Genomic DNA, 19,133 nt, shown 5'->3' on the forward strand with positions numbered 1-19,133 from the left:
AGCGGCCATGGCTCACGGGCCCAGCCGCTCTGCGGCATGTGGGATCTTCCCGGACTGGGGCACGAACCCGCGTCCCCTGCATTGGCAGGCGGACTCTCAACCACTGCGCCACCAGGGAAGCCCTTGATGTGCTTTTGAATGACATTAACTGTCTTTGTTTTATATTTTTCTTATTTATTTTTTTAATAGCACCAAATTCAATAAATATTTATTGAGTAGCTATTATGTATTTTTTTTACATCTCTATTGGAGTATAATTGCTTTACAATGGTGTGTTAGTTTCTGCTTTATAACAAAGTGAATCAGTTGTACATATGTTCCCATATCTCTTCCCTCTTGCATCTCCCTCCCTCCCACCCTCCCTCCCTATCCCACCCCTCCAGGTGGTCACAAAGCACCCAGCTGATCTCCCTATGCTATGTGGCTGCTTCCCACTAGCTATCTACCTTACGTTTGGTAGTGTGTATATGTCCATGCCTCTCTCTAACTTTGTCACAGCTTACCCTTCCCCCTCCCCATATCCTCAAGTCCATTCTCTAGTAGATCTGTGTCTTACCCCTAGGGTCTTCATGACATTTTTTTTTTTTCTTAAATTCCATATATATGTGTTAGCATACGGTATTTGTCTTTCTCTTTCTGACTTACTTCACTCTGTATGACAGACTCTAGGTCTATCCACCTCATTACAAATAGCTCAATTTCGTTTCTTTTTATGGCTGAGTAATATTCCATTGTATATATGTGCCACATCTTCTTTATCCATTCATCCAATGATAGACACTTAGGTTGTTTCCATCTCTGGGCTATTGTAAATAGAGCTGCAATGAACATTTTGGTACATGACTCTTTTTGAATTATGGTTTTCTCAGGGTATATGCCCAGTAGTGGGATTGCTGGGTCATATGGTAGTTGTATTTGCAGTTTTTTAAGGAACCTCCATACTGTTCTCCACAGTGGCGGTATCAATTTACATTCCCACCAACAGTGCAAGAGTGTTCCCTTTTCTCCACACCCTCTCCAGCATTTATTGTTTCTAGATTTTTTGATGATGGCCATTCTGACTGGTGTGAGATGATATCTCATTGTAGTTTTGATTTGCATTTCTCTAATGATTAATGATGTTGAGCATTCTTTCATGTGTTTGTTGGCAGTCTGTATATCTTCTTTGGAGAAATGTCTATTTAGGTCTTCTGCCCATTTTTGGATTGGGTTATTTGTTTTTTTGTTATTGAGCTGCATGAGCTGCTTATAAATTTTGGAGATTAATCCGTTGTCAATTGCTTCATTTGCAAATATTTTCTCCCATTCTGAGGGTTGTCTTTTGGTCTTGTTTATGGTATCCTTTGCTGTGCAAAAGCTTTGAAGTTTCATTAGGTCCCATTTGTTTATTTTTGTTTTTATTTCCATTTCTCTAGGAGGTGGGTCAAAAAGGATCTTGCTGTGATTTATGTCATAGAGTGTTCTGCCTATGTTTTCCTCTAAGAGTTTGATAGTTTCTGGCATCACATTTAGGTCTTTAATCCATTTTGAGCTTATTTTTGTGTATGGTGTTAGGGAGTGATCTAATCTCATAATTTTACATGTATCTGTCCAGTTTTCCCAGCACCACTTATTGAAGAGGCTGTCCTTTCTCCACTGTACATTCCTGCCTCCTTTATCAAAGATAAGGGGACCATATGTGTGTGGGTTTCTCTCTGGGCTTTCTATCCTGTTCCATTGATCTATCTTTCTGTTTTTGTGCCAGTACCATACTGTCTTGATTACTGTAGCTTTGTAGTATAGTCTGAAGTCAGGGAGCCTGATTCCTCCAGCTCCGTTTTTCATTCTCAAGATTGCTTTGGGTATTCGGGGTCTTTTGTGTTTCCATACAAATTGTGAAATTTTTTGTTCTAGTTCTGTGAAAAATGCCAGTGGTAGTTTGAAAGAGATTGCATTAAATCTGTAGATTGCCTTGGGTAGTATAGTCATTTTCACAATGTTGATTCTTCCAATCCAAGAACATGGTATATCTCTCCATCTATTTGTATCATCTTTAATTTCTTTCATCAGTGTCTTATAATTTTCTGCATACAGGTCTTTTCTCTCCTTAGGTAGGTTTATTCCTAGACATTTTATTCTTTTTGTTGCAATGGTAAATGGGAGTGTTTTCTTGATTTCACTTTCAGATGTTTCATCATTAGTGTATAGGAATGCCACAGATTTCTGTGCATTAATTTTGTATCCTGCTACTTTACCAAATTCATTGATTAGCTCTAGTAGTTTTCTGGTAGCATCTTTAGGATTATCTATGTGTAGTATCATGTCATCTGCAAACAGTGACAGTCTTACTTCTTCTTTTCCGATTTGGATTCCTTTTATTTCCTTTTCTTCTCTGATTGCTGTGGCTAAAACTTCCAAAACTATGTTGAATAAGAGTGGTGAGAGTGTGCAACTTTGTCTTGTTCCTGATCTTAGTGGAAATGCTTTTAGTTTTTCACCATTGAGGACGATGTTGGCTGTGGTTTTGTCATATATGGCCTTTATTATGTTGAGGAAAGTTCCCTCTAAGCCTACTTTCTGGAGGGTTTTTATCATAAATGGGTGTTGAATTTTGTCGAAAGCTTTCTCTGCATCTATTGAGATGATCATATGGTTTTTCTCCTTCAGTTTGTTAATATGGTGTATCACGTTGATTGATTTGCGTATATTGAAGACTCCTTGCATTCCTGGAATAAACCCCACTTGATCATAGTGTATGATCCGTTTCATGTACTGTTGGATTCTGTTTGCTAGGATTTTGTTGAGGATTTTTGCATCTATCTTCATCAGTGATAATGGCCTGCAGTTTTCTTTCTTTGTGACATCCTTGTCTGGTTTTGGTATCAGGGAGATGGTAGCCTCGTAGAATGAGTTTGGGATTGTTCCTCCCCCTGCTATATTTTGGAAAAGTTTGAGAAGGATAGGTGTTAGCTCTTCTCTAAATGTTTGATAGAATTCGCCTGTGGGGGCTTCCCTGGTGGCACAGTGGTTGAGGGTCCGCCTGCCGATGTAGGGGACGCGGGTTCGTGCCCCGGTCTGGGAGGATGCCACATGCCGCGGAGCTGCTGGGCCCGTGAGCCATGGCCGCTGAGACTGTACGTCCAGAGCCTGTGCTCCGCAATGGGAGAGGCCCGCGTACCGCAAAAAAAAAAAAAAAAAAAAAAAAAAAAAAAAGAATTTGCCTGTAAAGCCATCTGATCCTGGGCTTCTGTCTGTTGGAAGGTTTTTAATCACAGTTTCAATTTCAGTGCTTGTGATTGGTCTGTTAATATTTTCTATTTCTTCCTGATTCAGTCTTGGCAGGTTGTGCATTTTTAAGAATTTGTCCATTTCTTCCAGGTTGTCCATTTTATTGGCATAGAGTTGCTTGTAGTAATCTCTCATGATCTTTTGTATTTCTGCAGTGTCAGTTGTTACTTCTCCTTTTTCATTTCTAATTCTATTGATTTGAGTCTTCTTCCTTTTTTTCTTGATGAGTTTGGCTAATAGTTTATCAATTTTGCTTATCTTCTAAAAGAACCAGGTTTTAGTTTTATTGATCTTTGCTATCGTTTCCTTCATTTCTTTTTCATTTATTTCTGATCTGATTTTTATGATTTCTTTCCTTCTGCTAACTTTGGGGTTTTTTTGTTCTTCTTTCTCTAATTGCTTTAGGGGCAAGGTTATGTTGTTTATTTGAGATGTTTCCTGTTTCTTAAGGTAGGATTGTATTGCTATAAACTTCCGTCTTAGAACTGCTTTTGCTGCTTCCCATAGATTTTGGGTCGTCGTGTCTCCACTGTCATTTGTTTGTAGGTATTTTTTTTAATTTCCCCTTTGATTTCTTCAGTGATCACTTCGTTATTAAGTAGTGTATTGTTTAGCCTCCATGTGTTTGCATTTTTACAGATCTTTTCCTGTAATTGATATGTAGTCTCATGGTGTTCTGGTCGGAAAAGATACTTGATACAATTTCAGTTTTCTTAAATTTACCAAGGCTTGATTTGTGACCCAAGATATGATCTATCCTGGAGAATGTTTCATGAGCACTTGAGAAGAATGTGCATTCTGTTGTTTTTGGATGGAGTGTCCTATAAATATCAATTAAGTCCATCTTGTTTAATGTATCATTTAAAGCTTGTGTTTCCTTATTTATTTTCATTTTGGATGACCTGTCCATCGGTGAAAGTGGGGTGTTAAAGTCCTCTACTGTGAATGTGTTACTGTTTATTTCCCCTTTTATGGCTGTTAGTATTTGCCTTATGTATTGAGGTGCTCCTATGTTGGGTGCATAAATATTTACAATTGTTATATCTTCTTCTTGGATCGATCCCTTGATCATTATGTAGTGTCCTTCTTTGTCTCTTCTAATAGTCTTTATTTTAAAGTCTATTTTGTCTGATATGAGAATTGCTACTCCAGCTTTCTTTTGGTTTCCATTTGCATGAAATATCTTTTTCCATCCCCTTACTTTCAGTCTGTATGTGTCTCTCGGTCTGAAGTGGGTCTCTTGTAGACAGCATGTATATGGGTCTTGTTTTTGTATCCATTCAGCCAATCTGTGTCTTTTGGTGAGAGCATTTAGTCCATTTACATTTAAGGTAATTATGGATATGTATGTTCCTATTCCCAGTTTCTTAATTGTTTTGGGTTCGTTATTGTAGGTCTTTTCCTTCTCTTGTGTTTCTTGCCTAGAGAAGTTCCTTTAGCATTTGTTGTAAAGCTGGTTTGGTGGTACTGAACTCTCTCAGCTTTTGCTGTCTGTAAAGGTTTTAATTTCTCCATCAAATCTGAATGAGATCCTTGCTGGGTAGAGTAATCTTGGTTGCAGGTTTTTCTCCTTCATTACTTTAAATATGTCCTGCCAGTCCCTTCTGGCTTGTAGAGTTTCTGCTGAAAGATCAGCTGTTAACCTTATGGGGATTCCCTTGTATGTTATTTGTTGCTTTTCCCTTGCTGCTTTTAATATGTTTTCTTTGTATTTAATTTTTGACAGTTTGATTAATATGTGTCTTGGCGTATTTCTCCTTGGATTTATCCTGTATGGGACTCTCTGTGCTTCCTGGACTTGAGTATTTCCTTTCCCATATTAGGGAAGTTTTCAACTATAATCTCTTCAAATATTTTCTCAGTCCCTTTCTTTTTCTCTTCTTCTTCTGAAACCCCTATAATTCGAATGTTGGTGCATTTAATGTTGCCCCAGAGGTCTCTGAGACTGTCCTCAGTTCTTTTCATTCTTTTTTCTTTATTCTGGTCTGCAGTAGTTATTTCCACTATTTTATCTTGCAGGTCACTTATCCGTTCTTCTGCCTCAGTTATTCTGCTATTGATCCCATCTAGAGTATTTTTAATTTCATCTATTGTATTGTACATCGTTGTTTGTTTCATCTTTAGTTCTTCTAGGTCCTTGTTAAATGTTCCTTGCATTTTGTCTATTCTGTTTCCAAGATTTTGGATCATCTTTACTATCATTATTCTGAATTCTTTTTCAGGTAGACTCCCTATTTCCTCTTCATTTGTTTGGTCTGGTGTGTTTTTATCTTGCTCCTTCATCTGCTGTGTGTTTTTCTGTCTTCTCATTTTGCTCATCTTACTGTGTTTGGGGTCTCCTTTTTGCAGGCTGCAGGTTCGTAGTTCCTGTTGTTTTTGGTGTCTGTCCCCAGTGGCTAATGTTGGTTCAGTGGGTTGTGTAGGCTTCCCGGTGGAGGGGACTAGTGCCTTTGTTCTGGTGGATGAGGCTGGATCTTGTCTTTCTGGTGGGCAGTTCCACGTCTGGTGGTGTGTTCTGGGGTGTCTGTGGACATATTATGATTTTAGGCAGCCTCTCTGCTGATGGGTGGGGTTGTGTTCCTGTCTTGCTAGTTGTTTGGCATAGGGTGTCCAGCACTGTAGCTTGCTGGTCGTTGAGTGAAGCTGGGTGCTGGTGTTGAGATGGAGATCTCTGCGAGATTTTCACCGTTTGATATTATGTGGAGTTGGGAGGTCTCTTGTGGACCAGTGTCCTGAAGTTGGCTCTCTCACCTCAGAGGCACAGCACTGACTCCTGGCTGCAGTACCAAGAGCCTTTCATCCACATGGCTCAGAATAAAAGGGAGAAAAAGTAGAAAGAAAGAATTAGTAGAAGTAGAAAGAAAGAAAGGAAGAAAGGAGAGAGGGCGGGAGGGAGGAAAGAAGGAGGGAAGGACGGAATAAAAGAAAGAAAGAAGATAAAGTAAAATAAAACAAAGTAAGAGAAAATATAATAAAGTTATTAAAATAAATATAATTATTAAGAGAAAAAAATTCAAAAAACAAAAAACAGACGGATAGAGCCCTAGGACAAATGGTGGAAGCAAAGCTATACAGACAAAATCTGACGCAGAAGCATACACATACACACTCACAAAAAGAGGAAAAGGGGAAAAAATCATAAATCTTGCTCTCAAAGTCCACGTCCTCAATTTGGCATGATTTGTTGTCTAAGGGAGGGAAGAAAGGGAAGAAAGGGAGGGAGGGAGGGAGGGAGGGAGGGAGGGAGGGAGGGAGAGAGAAAGAAAGAAAGAAAGAAAGAAAAAGAAAGAAAGAAAGAAAGAAAGAAAGAAAGAAAGAAAAAGAAAGAGAGAAAGAGAGAAAGAGAGAGAGGGAGGGAGGGAGGAAGGAAGGAAATAAAGTAAAATAAAATAAAGTTATTAAAAAATAATTATTAAGAAAAAAGAATTAAAAACAAAAACAAAGAATGGACGGATAGAACCCTAGGACAAATGGTGGAAGCAAAGCTATACAGACAAAATCTCACACAGAAGCATACCACATACACACAAAGTGAGGAAAAGGAGAAAATAATCATAAATCTTACTCTCAAAGTCCACCTCCTTAATTTGGGATGATTCGTTGTCTATTCATGTATTCCACAGATGCAGGGTACATCAAGTTGATTGTGGAGCTTTAATCCGCTGCTTCTGAGGCTGCTGGGAGAGATTTCCCTTTCTCTTTTTTGTTCTCACAGCTCCCAGGGGCTCAGCTTTGGATTTGGCCCCGCCTCTGCGTGTATGTCGCCGGAGGGCGTCTGTTCTTCACTCAGACAGGACGGGGTTAAAGGAGCCGCCGATATGGGGGCTCTGGCTTACTCAGGCCTGGGGGAGGGAGGGGCATGGAGTGCGGGGCGAGCCTGCGGCGGCAGAGGCTGGCATAGCAGTGCACCAGCCTGAGGCACGCTGTGCATTCTCCTGGGGAAGTTGTCCCTGGATCCCAGGACCGTGGCCGTGGTGGGCTGCACAGGCTCCCCAGAAGGGGGGTGTGGATAGTGACCTGTGCTCACACACAGTACTCTTGGTGGTGGCAGCAGCAGCCTTAACATCTCATGCCCATCTCTGGGGTCCGCGCTTTTAGCCACAGCTCGCGCCCATCTCTGGAACTCCTTTAAGCAGTGCTGTTAATCCCCTCTCCTCGCACACCAGGAAACAAAGAGGGAAGACAAAGTCTCTTGCCTCTTCGGCAGGTCCAGAGTTTTCCCGGGCTCCCTCCCGGCTAGCTGTGGCGCACTAACCCCTTCAGGCTGTGGTCACACCGCCAACCCCAGTCCTCTCCCGGCGCTCTGACCGAAGCCCGAGCCTCAGCTTCCAGCCCCGCCCGCCCCGGCGGGTGAGCAGACAAGCCTCTTGGGCTGGTGAGTGCCGGTCGGCCCTGATCCGCTGTGTGGGAGTCTTTCCGCTTTGCCCTCCGCACCCCCGTTGCTGCACTCTCCTCCATGGCACCGAAGCTTCCCCCCTCCGCCATCCACAGTCTCCACCTTCGAAGGGGCTTCTAGCGTGTGGAAACCTTTCCCCGTTCATGGCTCCCTCCCACTAGTGCAGGTTCTGTCCCTACCCTTTTGTCTCTGTTTATTCTTTTTTCTTTTGCCCTACCCAGGTACGTGGGGAGTTTCTTGCCTTTTGGGAGGTCTGAGGTCTTCTGCCAGCATTCAGTAGATGTTCTGTAGGAGTTGTTCCACGTGTAGATGTATTTCTGGTGTATCTGTGGGGAGGAAGGTGATCTCTGCGTCTTATTCTTCCGCCATCTTCCCGGACGCCTCTGTCTTTGTTTTTATTTAACTGTACCTTTTTTTAAACAATGATACTATAAAAGAATATTCAAAAATAAATTTGAAACTATAGATTTCATTGTAGTTACATAAAGTCTATAAAATCTAACAAAAATTTATATTTTAGAACAAAAAATTACAGTTTGGGTTGGGTTAGTTTCATTATAAGTTAATTAATAAGATTTAATTTCAATCAATATATGCATTATCTGACATATCAGTGTAGACGGAAACCTAATAAATAACATTTGGTAAATGTATTGCTTTAAAGCATGTATTATTTGTTACTGAATATTTGATAAGTGAACTATACTGGTCAAAAAATCATTTCCATTTATCCAACTGGCAAATATTCATAATGCATATAATATGAGGTAAATTTGGTACTTCAGAAAGCAGATTTTTATGTAATTCTACTTCACTAATAAAACATAATAATAGCTAACATTTAGTATGTACCAGTCATTAAGTGAATTATCTATGTAATCTTTACAACAACCCTGTAAATTAGATATTGTTATTATCCCTATTTTACCCAGGAGGAGTCTAAGGAACATAGAGGTTTGAAATTTGTCTTGGAATCCATGGCTGTTGTGTCTTTGTCACATGTTAAACCCCAGCAGTTTACCTGTAGAGGCTAGAGATTTATTAATCATTATGCTGTATTAAATATACTATGTACACTGACCATGCCTGTTTTTATTTTACATTGTAGCAACAGGCTTTTAAATTTATAATTAACATGATTTGAAGTAACAAAGCCAGTAACATATCTCTTGCCTAAAATTAACAGCTGTCTTGTTGTTATAGAGAATTCCTAACTTCTCTTTAAAATAAACTTGTGATCTAGCTGAAACAAATATTTGACTTAAGTGCAGGCTTATTTACAGGTCCAAAGATGAAGGTCAGTGACCTGTTCAAGGCTGTACAACTAGTCCATGGGAAAGCATACAAGCTCCATGTGTTTCTACTTTTGAGGCTTACTTTTATGACTTGGTACTATTCCTAATTATAAAAGTAAGGTTTAGATTCAACCCATTAGTGAATCTTCAAAATATTCTCTCAGTTTTGTTTAGTAATAAAATTGTTAAATTGTGGCTCTTATTAGCATTAAAAACTAATATTCAAGAGAGATTAAAGGATCAGAACTGCACAAGTGAGTAAACAGACTTGATTATAAGGACACCTAATTATTACAAGGTAGGATATAATTAAGTGCTAAAGTTGTACAATATAAAGACAATAAAGGCTGCGGAGTTTCTAAGGAGGAAATCAAAGAACTGTATTGCTTTGCTGGGCTGTGATTGCCAGGTTGAAAACTTGGGAAAAAAAAGAAAATAAAAACAAAGCAAGTTGACACAAGGTCTTATAATTCTGTCTAGTCTTGTCAGTTTGTCTTTTAAAGACACATAGTTTTGATCAGACAATTCTAATTCTATCATTTCCTTATAATCAGACTATCAATGTACCAAAATAAGCAAGATAGCAGAGCAAGGAAAGCAGAAATTGCGATGAACATTTGTTTTATGCCTGCTGTGTTCTAGAAACATTTTCTTTCCTTATTCAAATTTGTGTTGTAGGAGTTTTGCCCCTGCTCCCATTTTACAGATAAGTAGACTGAGGCTCAGAGGGTCTGAGGAACCTTGTATGAGATTGTACTTATTAGTGATAGAGACATAATTCAAACTCAGGTCCGCTGTGACTTAAGTTCTGTCCTCTCCATTGCTCTATGGCAAGCCCTCTTCCTGTCTGGAAGATCAGGAAGCTAGCACCCAGTATTTATTACATCCTACCAGGAGTCTTTGTGGAGGGCTGGAAGGCTTTTCAGAGTGGCCAGGGAAGATAGAGCCATCAGTCTGAAAATAATACTTTCCCTTGGGAGGAAGGTGATTAGGAGTGTGATATCCAGCTGTGGCCACATCTGGGCACTGGAGATGGACTCAGTCAGACTGGCCCCTCTCTTGCTCACCAGCACTGCCTGGGAACCTACCTGGGTTGGCTGATTGGTGGGGGGTGGCTCCTTTTGACATGTGGATGACTACGTTAGTACTCAGGGGATGAGAATGAGTCGAACAGAGCTGAGAAATCAGAACCATTCATTTTCAACTGTTGTTTCTCTTTGTTGACCTTTCTTTTCATGTTTGCATTATTTGTGAAATTCCTTTGCAAACTTAAGAAATCTCCCTGTGTCTCCATCACTGCCCCAGTCGTACTGCCAGGGGAGAAGGGAATCTAATGAATAGCGAATGTCTTAAGCAAATTCACTTAATTTGTGGACTTTTTTGAATGGGGGAGGGGTGTGTGTGAATTTTTAAGAGTTAATCATTGGGAAATGAGCCCAAAAATCTCTGTTGATGATTTCGGACCTGTGGCCTTGGAGTCGTGGTAACAACTGTCACAACAATGATAGCTGACAAGTAATGTAGGGGTGCCGTGTGCCAGGCACTGTACTAAGTGCTTTGATAGATTATTGTGTTTAATTTTCACAACATTTCTGTGAAATAGGTGCTGTTATATCCAAATTTTAGCTAAGGAGAGCTTAGGTCATTTGTCCAAAGCAAGTTGTGTTAGAGTCAGGGGACTTACCATATCCTATTGACTGTGGCACCAACTAGCAAGTATTTGAATTTAAAAGTTGATCGAAATAATGCTCAAACTGTATGGGTGAGCAAACAGTACATTTTAAGATGAAATAAATAATTTATAAATGTGAAGAGCAGACCTAAAATCTGTATATTGCTAGAAAGATGACTTTAAATAATATCCCATTCTAATACTGTGCATTTCAGTGTTATAATATTATAAACAGCATCACATTTGAAGGCTAACAAATGGGTATGCTATTGTGTCTTAATGGGAATGGTGTGCTATAGTCAAAATAACTGAACTAATATGTTTTATACCATATTTTACATTCCTCTTTTGAAAGATATTCGAAAGGGTAAGGTATACAATTAAGCTAATTTAGCTCCCAATTCCAGCTTCCCTACATTTTGAAGATATGTGGTATTTATTTGCATTTTTATTCTTTTTTTTGTTTTGTTTTATGTGCTCATTTTAGTCTTACCTGTTTTCTTTTCTTTTTTAACAGTCACATCCAACTTTTTATTGCCTAAGCAGTCTGGGGCTTGCTTCATCACTCGGCTTTGCTGCGGAGCGCTCCGGTAGAGCTCACTGTTGCACACTGAAGATCCACCATTTTGGTGAGTGGAATCATAGCTACAGTTTTGTGTTTTGCTGTGCCTCAAGTTCTGTTTGCATTGTTGACCAAAGTGCTTTCATGCAGAGCACAAAATAGGGCTCTTCCAGCTCTGTGCAGGAAAGCTGGCTTTTCTTTTTTTTTTTTTTGCTTTTTTCCTTATGGACAAAAGTAATTAGTACTGTCATTTTCTCTCTGCAATCTGCAATTGTCTCTCTCGCTCCCAACCCAAGAGAATGACTTTACCATTCTTCAGTCATGCATCTGGTTCTTATCTACCTGGATGGACTCCCCCTCCAGCCCCCAATTCCTCATTCCCTAGCCTCTAAGAATAATTTGGCCACCACACTTTTGGTATTTGTTATGTACATATGGAAATAAAAGGTGATGGTTTTGATTAGCTGGACCACATAGTATCACATTGCCGTGTGTAAAGACCTTTTGGATAGAAAAATTTGTTCCCCTTGATCTGTTTAATGTTGTTAATCTATGCAGGCAGAAAGCAAAAAGGAAGCTGGCGAGTCTTTCTAATGCTCCTAGTAAAATCCTTTCTGCTTTTATTGTCCCTGAACTGGCATCCTCAATATATTTCTACAGCATCTAACATCATATATCAGATGTCTTCCTAAGGCTTTCTTGGGCTTCCTACATCCATTTTTCTCTGGTGTTTTGCTTTCTTTGATCTTGCTTTTACAAGTCAAATCCTACCAAGTTTGACCCATAGATGAGTTCTATGGGGACAACTAATACATTATGCACTTCTAATTTGGGAATGGGACATCTGACTTAGCTAAAACATTAGTTACAGAATAATTTCAGTAATTTGAGTATGTATAGAGATTTTGTGGCCAAGGATGAGGTATGAGAGGAGGTCCGGTAAAGACTCTTAAGTGATTAGATGGATAAATGGAAAAGGTATCTGGATTAAATCCTTTTTTCTTTTTCTATATTTTTTATTGCTTGCAGAAGCTTTTTCAATGAAAATGAGGCAGTGAGTATAGGTCTAACGTGTCTGAGGGTGTGGGCATGGGAATAAGGGAGGGGTGATGATGGGTATTCCTCAGGAAGGAGGTGTGTGTAATACAGTCATCAGACAGCTTAGTTCAATCAGTCAGTTTAGAGTCTACTTTCTCTAAAGTATCGTTGTTCCTAATGTCTTGGAGATCAGATCCAAACTGGGTTGTACAAGGAAAACTTGATTTTGTTAGAGCACAGCTCTGACTTCACGGTTGCTCACACACAGATGAGGCACCATCCTCTCCCAGAATCATCTCCCGGTTCCACTTTGTGTCTTGGAAACTTGGGTCCATCATTGTTTCTATTCTTAAGGAAATATCACCAAGTGTTGCAAGTCCATTATAAATGCAGAGTTGTTAATTTTGGAAGGAATAGGAGGGCGTACGGTGAAACAAACCTAAGACTGACATATCCATGCTAGCCCATCTGTCCTCTCCCAGAGCAAGTAACAGAGGAGAACACTGCAGAGTTAGAGGAGGTGAGTTTGGTGGGGCAGGACCTAGAAGAATGAATCCTGCATTGGAGAAGGAGGCCTGTGTTTAGGATTCCTAGAGGATTTTCCTTACTTTGTTAGAGCCAGCAATTGTCCCCTGTTTTTCCCTTTCTTGCTCATCATCCTAAGTTTATCGTCTAAAAAGCTTATAACCTTTTGATTAGGTTTTCTGGAGAAGATGGATCTTTGGTACATGGTGGTCAGGCAGAGGATAATGAAGAGTAGCATGTAGATGTGGGAAGAGGGAGAAAAGGCTACATGGTCTTAGGAACTTCCTTGATAGTGAAAGCAGGTCTCCAAATCTCAGTGATCTGCCTGACGTGCTGGCCTGAAAATTCATTACGCTTTCTCAAAGTTCTCGTTAGGTTTTGCCATCATTTTAGTTAGGGCAGTACTTTGGTAATTGACTATTGCAACCAAAAATGCCTTGAATTTTGGCCGAATAACAAGCCAGTCAGTGAGGCCAGGCTTAGTTTTCAGAAAACTACTATTAACTTTGAAAAGAATTTCTTCACAATAACTCTCTGGCATCATATTTTATGTTCTGTTGAACCTGTTCTCAAGAAATACCCACCTACTTGGAAAAGGACTCTGCAAGGCTTCTGCCCTCTGCTGTTCATTCAGAGTGTCATTTGCAGCCCTAATAGAATCAGTGAGAGTAGCTTTCCCAGACAATAGGAGGCTTTATAAATATAAGCTGGTGTTTGCCCAGGTTTTCGCTTTCCTCCTAGACCACCAATGGCTATTTTTCTTTTCAACTTAGGCTTATGCCTGAAGTTTAAATGATACTCTCTTTGCTCATAAGAGGCAAAATAAAGTATACAGCTTTTCTGGCCAGGGATCTACCTTAAACGTTTCCATGTGGCTCCTTTTGCTTCACTGGTAGTATATAAAATGGTTTTTACTCCATGGTGATGGTGGATTGATAGAAAACACGAGATTTAAATGCAGGTTCTTATAGTTCTAGGACAGTCGTATGTGCTTTCAACCAGACTAGGATGAAATGCAAGCTGTGATTTTATCATCACTAAAACATGCTTTTTGGCTATTTTTCACTATTTTAAAAATGAAGATGAAAGAGAAAGCAACTTAAAAATCATAGAAAAAACTGTGGTACTTTGAAAGATTGCCTTTGATAAGGGCTAAACAGAACGAGTGTTTCTTGATTTCCAATATTATTGAAGTGAAACCCTACTTTAGGTAGGAAATTTGGGAAAATCAACAGATCTACATGAAGGCTGTGTTTTCAGCTACACATCGGCAGTGGGTGAGGTGTGGATTTAATTCCCCATCAATAGAAAGCAAGTGACATTTTTCACTTTCCTTCCCATTTAAAGAGTTCATAATAATCAGTATGTACTGAATATATGTGACCACGTCTCTTTAAAAAAATAAGATTAACACATTTATTCTCTAGTTTCAAATCCACTTCTATATAAGAACTGAAATTATTAGCATCATTTTGAAAGTATTACACTAAGCTCTTTTTTTCCCCTTTGCTTTTTTTGCCTGCAGAGAAACACCCTTTAATACTCAACATCTAACCTTTAAGATGAGTACATTTTGAAAATTTTTTTTTCCCTGCATTACATGCCTGACTTGCTTCTTAACATTGTGAGACTTACAACAGGTTTTCTTTAAATATTTCACATTCTCTCACATACAGTCATGCAATATTATATATTTCACAAAATATTTTCTTGAAAATTTAAAGAACAAAGTAGAACTTATGTAACCAGAACTAATATATGATGTTTGTGGTGTTTTAATATAACAATTATGAATAGATGAAAAGTAGAAAGGAACAGTTAGTAAATGCATACCATGTACCACATTTAAAACATGTTTTCTCCTTAATATAAATTATTTTATTTAACATAAAAACAAAGTCTTATTTAATCCTAAAATCTGCGGTCCAAGAGGTTAAATATTTTGTTCAAGGGAACCAAGTTTTGGGGTCCAATCTGTTACTCCAGATACTGATCCACTGATTGAACATATTTTGACCAGCAAAAATATGGGATTATTCTAGAGAAAACCATATGTTTTATTATAAAGAGTTACATAACTTTCTAAATTATGGATTGTCTTGTTTAAATTCCTGCTGTTGTCACTTATGCTGAAGTGGGACTAATGTAATCTTAGCATTTTTGCCAACCATCATTGGATGCAGATTTTGGTTTCCATGTCCCTGAATGTATCAATATATATCAGGGAGATATTTGTAACGTGGACTAAGAAAATTATAAAATGCTATTTAAATTTTTAAGTAGCTCATTTGGAAAATTGACATGGAATACCTTTGAATGACTTTGTTTACTATTATACTACAGTTACAAAAAGAAGAAAAGTATCCTATAGCTGCTTATTGTATCTTCAGAACTATGCAAAACAGGATGAACAAATAGAACAGAATTTGCATAAAACCAAGCATCTCAACAAGATGTTGAGTAAATAAAGGAAAATAAGTGAATGAGTTCAATTTGACTGAAAAACTAAAACATAAAGATATATTGTTAAAAGGTCAGTTTAAGGACTTCCCTGGTGGCGAAGTGGTTGAGAGTCGCCTGCCGATGCAGGGGACACGGGTTCATGCCCCGGTCTAGGAAGATCCCACATGCCGCGGAGCGGCTGGGCCCATGAGCCATGGCCGCTGAGCCTGCGTGTCCGGAGCCTGTGCTCCGCAACGGGAGAGGCCACAACAGTGAGAGGCCCTCGTACCGCAAAAAAAAAAAAAAAAAAAAAAAAAGTCAGTTTAATATAAATTAAATACCATGATACATAATATAAATTACAAATAAGTCAAAAGATTATAGTCAAGGTCTTTAAATGGATATTTGCGTGTGTGTGTTGTGTTCATGCATATCATACCCAGTTCCATAGAAAATGGGTTGCAAAAGTAAGGCATCTTAATAAAGAATGTAAGAATACAAGATCATAGTCATACAAAGAATAAAGTATCAAGAGCATAGGGAAAATAAATAAATAGAGTTGAGTCTCCTTATTTGTGGTAGTCATGTTCTATAAAGCTGTCTAAAACACTGGATTAGCAAATGCTGAACCACTGCTCCTAGGGGGAATAGAGGATTAAGTAAGTGCAACCCTGTGGTCGCAACGTTTTTATCAATCTACAGATCAATACGTAACCTTGTTTTATGTGTGTTTCTGTTTAAAAACAAAAGAAAAGAAAAAAAAAGACTTCTTATTTAATATACATTGTTGATTGTTACCAGTGAACTCACAGACAACAGCACTATAACTCCTCCCTGAACAAAGCTTATCTAGCACATGTCCTTTCTCCATTAGGCACATCACAGCCTTTTTGCACTTACATCACTAGACAGCATTTCAGTACAATGCTTGGGGGTCATTTTATTTTTTATTTTTTTAAATAATATTCTTTTTTCTTTTTTTTTTAAACCCCTCATTTGTTTATTTATTTATTTTTGGCTGTGTTGGGTCTTCGTTTCTGTGTGAGGGCTTTCTCTAGTTGTGGCAAGCGGCGGCCACTCTTCATCGCGGTGCGCGGGCCTCTCACTATCGCGGCCTCTCTTGTTGCGGAGCACAGGCTCCAGACGCGCAGGCTCAGTAGTTGTGGCTCATGGGCCTAGTTGCTCTGCGGCATGTGGGATCCTCCCAGACCAGGGCTCGAACCCATGTCCCCTGCATTAGCAGGCAGATTCTGAACGACTGCGCCACCAGGGAAGCCCAGGGGTCATTTTAAATAGCAAAATCACCAGCAATATGCACAAAAATGTAAAAATGTGACACTCTGGAGACAATGAAAAAGGCTTATTTATAATATGAGCACTGACACCACAAGGCAGTTGCCTTGTTCCATCTCAGCTGGAAACCTGCATCGGGTGATTCAAAGTTTTCACTGCTCTGTGCCAGGAGTCTTGATTTCAGAGTTACAACTATCTTTAGTTCCTCTGTAAAAAGAAGTTGAAAGTGGATACACCTATGTTCAGTAATTAATGTTTCAATATTTTATCTTATTTGGAAATTATCTAGATATTCATTGAATAGTCATCGTTTAACTTATCTCTGTACAGATGGTTCCTGACTTACGATGGTTTGACTTAAGATTTTTCAACTTTATGACGGTGCAAAAGAGATTCACGTTCAGTAGAAACAGTACTTCGAATTTTGATCTTTTTTCGGGCTGGTACATGTAGTATGATGCTTTCTTGTGATGCTGGGCAGCGGCAGTGAACTGCAGCTCCCAGTCAGATATTCATGAAGTCATGAGGGTCAAAAACCGATACACTTAAAACCATTCTATACCCGTGCCAGCATTCTGTTTTTTACTTTCAGTACAATATTCAATAAATTACACAAGACATTCAACTCTTTATTATAAAATAAGCTTTGTGTTAGATGATTTTGCCCAACTATAGGCTAATGTAAGTGTCCTGAACACATTTAAGGTAGGCTAAGCTAAACTACGATGTTTGGTAGGTTAAGGATATTAAATGCATTTTCAACTTATATTTTCAATTTACAGTGGGCTTATTGGAATGTAACCCCATCTTAAGACTGTAGAGCATTAAGGTTTCAAGTGACCAAAAAATTTTGGAAGGTATATTTAAGTTGACATGCCATAAAGCATAATTATTGTTGAAAAGTTTATTTATAAACTTCTATCTTATTTACATCTACTTATTTACTTATTCTTAACAATTATGTTTAGATTACTAATGAAAATTTCATGAGGCATTAAACAGGTGACCATAGTCTTTTTTTTTAATTTATTTATTTTATTATTTAATTTAATTTATTTATTGTTTCTGGCTGCTTTGTTGCTGCTTCATTGCTTTTCTCTAGTTGCAGCGAGCGGGGTCCACTCTTCACTGCAGTGCGCAGGCCTCTCATCGCGGTGGCCTCTCTTGCTGCGGAGCATGGGCTCTAGGCACACGGGCTTCAGTAGTTGTGGCATGTGGGCTCAGCAGCCGTGGCTTGAAGGCGCTAGAGCACAGGCTCAGCAGTTGTGGCACACGGGCTCAGTTGCTCCGCGGCATGTGGGATCTTCCTGGACCAGGGCTCGAACCCGTGTCCCCTGCATTGGCAGGCGGACTCTCAACCACTGAGCCACCAGGGAAGCCCCTGACCATAGTCTTAAGTTTTCTTTCTTGCTGATAAATTCTGTAACCGAGATAACGTGAGCTTATTTGAATGTTAGTAACCAAGATAGAATAAAAGTAGTATGTTTAATGTTGATAACACTAAAAATATGCCTGTTTTAATTAAGCCAACAAACTTAAACTAGCTTTTATTTTCTGAAGATTATCCTAGATCATGAAACATGAAAAACAGTTTAGTTAGTTTCTATATTTCTGAGAGTATACTTGATTTATATAAGCAGTTGTTTGTCTTTGAGACAATTAAATAGAACTATATACAAATTAAATTTGGCGATATCATCTGGGGGTAGAAAAAATATCACACATCTATAACATATATACATAGACATATATAAACTTACAGACAAACTCAGAGATCTTACAGCTTTTGTTTTAAAATTTTAGCCATGAGACAAATAAAATAATGCAAAACTCACTAGCTTATAAAAGAACAGTTGAATCCAAATTGTGTTTCTGGCACATAGAATAAGTTAAAGTTATCTGCTCAGATGGCTAAAGCTTTTACTAATATTTGTGTAAAAGACTTTTAAGAATTTTCATTCACCTAATTCCCAAATAGCTTCTTTTTTTTTTTTTTCTAATAAGAATTACCTTCCGAAGTTTGCATTTCAAGAGATGGCTCTGGGTTCCTAGAGAAGACCAGGTAGAGCATTTACATCTCAGAGAACACAGAGAAAGGATTTAAGTTTCTCAGAAAAGGGATTTTGTTTCCTAAATTCAGACTTTTACAATATCTGTAGGCCTTTCAGTTGAATGGGGGAGGCTTTGGGGTTGGTAAAAAGGATAAGTGGGCTTTGAATTTTTTCTATAGTCACATTTCTGTTCTTGTAAACACTAGATTTGTAAGACAAATAAAAATGTTTGTTTTTAGTTTCTCAAAGAATTGGGTTGTAACCTGAATGATATCCAGAAGCTGACCCAGCCATCCAACTACATTATGCTCAATTTGCTTCTTTATATCAGGAAGAAGATATTCAGCTAAGATGGAAATCAAAAGATTCCCGTGTTCTAGATTTAGAGCTGGGTGTCTTTGGAATGTTTTAGTAGATTCTTCCACAGTAGCTTCAGAATGCTTTTCTTTCCCTGTGGATACGTAGTATCATTTTAGCTTTGGGAAGAAGGCCTGAAAGAAAGTTCCTATAAGGCTCTGAATATCAACTTCCAACTTGACAAACTTCTGAACATAAGGCCACTTAAAAAAAGTCCTTTTGAATATCTTGTCAG

Source organism: Grampus griseus, assembly GCF_964374135.1.
Source record: "Grampus griseus genome assembly, chromosome: 3".
Lineage (NCBI taxonomy): Eukaryota > Metazoa > Chordata > Mammalia > Artiodactyla > Delphinidae > Grampus > Grampus griseus.